General features: G+C 38.0%; 1 pseudogene; it reads right to left on the bottom strand.

Annotated features, from left to right (window-relative positions):
* Window positions 1-1428: 1428 nt before the first annotated feature.
* Window positions 1429-1545, bottom strand: LOC145243336 (5S ribosomal RNA; annotated as a pseudogene).
* Between the last annotated feature and the right edge of the window lie 3861 nt (window positions 1546-5406).

Here is a 5406-nt window from a genome sequence, read left to right as displayed (position 1 = left end):
TTTCCCCACTCTTTATCTGTGCCTAAATCAAAACGTAGATTCCATGAACATAGCTTTTTTCTGAGAAGTGCACGCCTGTGGAATTCTCTTCCATTTGCGTGTTTCCCACCTGACTACAATTTGGACGTCTTCAAGTCTAACATAAACAAATTCCTGATTAATCGCCCCCTTAAGTAAGACACTTTATCAAATCTCCAATACCAACTATTACTACGATATTATCCGATTGATTATTGTACACAAAATAACTCTTATCCCCGAGTGGCTTACGGACCTTGATAAGTGATGATCCCCATGTAAAAAAAAAAAAAAAAAAAAAAAAAAAAAAAAACAGATTTCTTAGTTCTGCAGACGTCAGGATGTTCAAAATCAAAAGGCGGTTTCTCAGGCTCAACTTCAGATTATTACCGACGTTTAATAATTTTATGTTAAACTCATTATCATTTTAAGGTGATGTTCATTCATTCATCCATTTTGTATGAATCACATGATTTAATTTTTGGCATTCATTTCCCTGAAGAATTCTTTCTAGAAAGACATCGGGTATCAACAGGAGGAACCACGTAAAGGTTACCAACATGCTAAGTGTTTCTGTTAAACGAACTGGATTTGAACCCAACATACCCAGGTTGTCAGTTTATGACTCTAACCATTTAGCTACTATCACCTCCAAAGATATAGTTACGCATGTATTTAAGTCAGTTATATGAAAATTCAAAGTTATATCTTGCACATACATACTGGTGGCAAGTGGGGTCAGGACGACTGGAAACAATAACGAGATAAGCTGAGAGCATATACCGCACATAGAATTGTCAACTGGTCATCTATCTGATACTAGCCAAGCTCAACGTTGTTTAACTTCGGTGTCAACATAAGTAACCAGCATTTCTACACTTTTTACTTTTCTTGTCTCAAAGAACCTGTACGTACAAACACTGTTTTACATGAACTTCTACATTAACATAAGCACGTTGTCGAACATGTCCTATTAGCAAAATTATTACATATTCACGAAAATAAATTACTCTTACTTAATTTACATTGTAAATTTATAGAACTGAATTAATCGTGAGAAATTTCGGAATGTTTCTTTTCCAAACATCAATCACATAAAGATATCATTAAAATATTTTCAACCATTATTATGTTTTTATAAACATAATAAATTAGATAAGATGGTGTTTGTATTATGTATTACAATAACCAAGAACACACACACACACACACACACACATATATATATATATAAAGGATTCCTTCAGTCTTGACAGACTATGGATACCCACTGTAAGGGTGCCTGCGTGTTAAATTTTTTGGCAAGAATTGTGCAATCCCAACCGCACCTCTCCTGAGTCGCCATTGTTGAATACCAGTGGCAAGTGGAGGTTCAGGACGACTGGAAACAATGCCGAGATAAGCGGAAAGCACATACAGCACCTAGCCTTCCCAAATGGTCACCCATCTAGTACTAGCCATGCTCAACATTGCTTAACTTCGGTGATCTGACGAGAACCGGTGTGTCAATGTGATTATGCCGTGCATACCAAGAAGACTAAAATGCTTGCCAGTTGGTTTTCCTCTAACCCCACACTGGACCCTGCTAACCACCCCCTCCCTGACTTTTCTTTGCAGACAGATGCCATGCTAGACGATCTAAAAATTACCCCTTATCAAGTGCATGCTATCATAAAAACCTTGACACTTCAAAAGCATGTGGACCTGAGCTCATCCCGGCTGTGCTATTAAAAAAATGCTCCACCGAAGTAGATCCAGTTCTCTCCAAACTTTGCCATAATGAATCTTGCTTTCCGGACTGCTCAAAAACTGCTTCTGTGCTACCAGTTTTCAAGAATTCTCGTGAAAAACTGACCTATTAAATTATCGCCTCATTAGCCTCCTCCCACTTCTGCCAAAATATTTGAGTCCATAATTAACCAAGCTCTAGTCCACCACCTTACAGATACTAAACTTCTGACCAACCAACAATATGAATTTAGGCAAGCCCGTTCCACAACAGATATCCTTACTGTAATCTATGAACGTATATACCATTCACTGGACAAAACAGGGGAGGGTAAAGCGGTAGCTGTAGATATATCTAAGGCTTTTGACAGGGTATGACATGAAGGTCTTCTCAGGAAAATCAAATCATATAGTATCACTTGACGAATACTTAACATAATTAAATCCTTTTTAGATAAGAGAAAAATCCAGGTTGTCCTCGACGGTCGTACATCTAAACAATATGATATAAATGTGGAGTGCCTCAGGGGTCTATCCTTGGACCTTTATTATTCCTAATATTCATAAATTACCTCCCCGACAAAATTGCCTCTGAGATGGGTATATATGCTGATGACACCACGCTCTATAACAGGCACACCAGGAAAACAAATGAACACATATCTAAGAAAATGGCAGAAAAACTAAAGGGTGACCTCCAATCTGTAGTGGAATGGGGACAAAAATGGATGGTCACATTCAATTCTGCCAAGACTAAACTTGTTTCCTTCAATAACTACAAGAAACCATCTCTACCACCAATAGCAATGATCAAAGATTCATTATCTGAAAGTACTTCCTTTAAACTCCTCGGCCTAATGTTCACCGGAAACATGAGTTGGTACAATTACATTGAGAGCATTGTCAGGATTCCTGCGAAGAAGGTAGACTCTCTCTACAATGCTAGAAAGCTACTAACGCCCGAAAGTATCCTGTATATCTATAAGTCTAGCATTCGTCCATGTATGGAGTATTGTTGTCATATTTGGGCTGGTGCATCTGCTACAAGTCTCTCGCTCCTAGACAAGGTCCAAAAGAGATTCGCCAACCTGATAGGTCCTGAACTGTCATCTAAGCTTCAGCCTCTGTTCCGCTGACAAAATCTTGCATCCCTCTGCCTGTTCTACAAGTATTTTAATGGTGAATGCTCTGACGAACTGCAAGCACTTGTGCACCCATGATGTAAATACCCTCGACAAGCCAGACAAGCAGCTAAATCCCACCCCTACACAGTAGAGATCTTAGACGAAGGAGATCTTTCTACTCCAATAGTTTCTACCCCAGAACCGCTAGATTTTGGAATTCTATTCTGGCTCCCTGCTTCCCCAACTTTACTGACATGCAGAAGTTCAAGTGTAACATGAACCGACATCTTACTGCCTAACTCCCTACATAGTACCCCAGTAGCTTATGTCTCTGATAGTAACCCCCTACATTAAAGTGGCAATGTGCCTTGTTTGGGGTGAAAATGTAATAATATATATATATATATATATATATATATATATATATATATATATATAATAAAGCTAGCAAAAGAAATATATCTTTTACAAAGAAAACTTTTCAAGATAGGAATAGCTCAACACTGTTAAGAGAGGTAATTCAAAATATTAACTAATGATGAGGAATAAAAGTTTAAAAGTTATGTATAACTTTATTATAACAGATCAATCAAGATATATATATATAATTAAGACCCAAATGCCACTCGAGGATAAGGATTAATGGGTGGCTGGTGATAAAACACCGTGATAATTAATTAATACATAATAATGAACTTTTTTTTCATTGGACTTGAAAAAGACTGTATTATAATCAGCTGAGAAGCAGCCCGATGGTATTGTGCAATTATAAGAAGGAATCTTTGGACAGTTCCAGGAAAGAAACTTTGCACATGGAATTTTTGTTTAGTGTTATGCACATTGTAGACAATGTTTGTAGCTAGATGAGTGTTTATGGAACTAAAGAAAGAGTCAAAAATACAGTAGCTTATTTTAGTTGTTCTTACAGAATAGTTAGAGACTTTTCTCGGAATCTTAGGATATTCAGGAACTTCGGATATGTAATACTAGCATGCATTGGATTGGCTTCAGTAAGATTAATGTTTCATGTGTAGAGGGTCTTGTAAACGCAAAGAATTTTTCATGTGGTGTAGTATTAGTAGCTGTTTATAATAGAGTCTTGCATTTATGATAGAATCTTGCATTTATAACATGACTATAACAACCAAGATGAGGATAGCAAACTGTGTGTAAACAAACTATATGTATTCGGATCATTTATTTTTAAACTTTAAATTTCGTTTCTTTTTTTACTTTTATTCTACCACAAACAAGGCTTATTACCATTGAAACATAAGAGGGTTACTGTGATTAGACTCCAGATTTATAGGGATCATCTTAAGTCACGAATTTGTGTGGCAAAATGCTTGTTCACATTACATTTACATTTTTGCATGTTGGTACAGTAGAGAAAACAGAGAGCAGTTTTCCAAAAGCAAGCAGTCAGAGTAAATAAGCTATTAGAGTACAGGGTGAAATGATAAATTTATCAAATCAAGGCAGTTCTAAGGACAGAATGTACAATGTGGAACAATAAAATTGTTGCCGTAAAGAAAACAATGTTATAGCCTTATTTGAAAAATTTTATTAGAAAAAATCATTTCAGGTAACTTGATTATGTAGTAGAGCTAACACTTATTCAATGTAGCCGCCTTCAGCCTCAATCACTGCCACAATACGGGTTCAGAACTGTGAGCATGCCTTTTCTACAAGCACTGGCAGAAGCTTAGCAAATACTCAGCAAATAGCGGTGATCAGGCTGGCTTTGGTGCTGTGGGAGGTCATGTTGGTGATGTTCTCGATGTATGACCAAATGAAGTAGTCCAGCAGTTTCAGGTCGGGAGAGGAGGAGGGGAGCAGTGAGAGAAGTGTACAAAGTCGTAGTACTTCTTCTGGAGCCAAGTCTCTTTGGACTTGTGGGCCAGTGCCGAGTCCTACTGCCACATTCAGAGTCTGCCACGTACACTTTGGTGTTGACTTTCAAGCCGATTTCGAAGATGTGAAGTGCCATGATGTGACCCTCATTTGAAACCACACCAAAGACCATAACCATGGCCAGAATCTTTGTTGAACTGTTCCCTCTAACGTTGAACTGTTCGGATTTGCATTTTGAGGGGGCTGGCAATGGTCCTGTTGTCAGAACTTGGATCAGTAGAGAGTATGAGTTGTACAGCGGTGCATCTCCGGTCCTGCTGGTTGAACATTGTATCACTTTTACGCATGATGGAAGACTCCTATCGCTCTTGGGATTTGTATACAACTGGCTAACTAGTAGATGGTCTGAAAAAAAAAGAAGAAAACTGGCTTTCATCAAACGGAAATGGAATCATGTCGTCTTTACTAGAGCGAATATTTTATCGTTCCACCCTGCAGAACGCTTTCCAACGTCTAGGGATCTCTACAGTGAAGAGGTGGGATTTTGCTGCTAGTCAGGTTTGTCAAGAATACTTACATTGAAGAGGGTAGAGGTGCACTAAGTTCATTGGCGCACATTCCGTGGAAATACCTTGTAAAACGAGCACGTGAATGATATTTTGATTCAAATAATGGTTGGTTG

This window comes from Euprymna scolopes, chromosome 21, assembly GCF_053919585.1.
Source record: "Euprymna scolopes isolate OS-2025 chromosome 21, ASM5391958v1, whole genome shotgun sequence".
Lineage (NCBI taxonomy): Eukaryota > Metazoa > Mollusca > Cephalopoda > Sepiida > Sepiolidae > Euprymna > Euprymna scolopes.
Note: the sequence above shows the minus strand (reverse complement) of the source record. Positions and strands in the feature narration are given on the sequence as shown.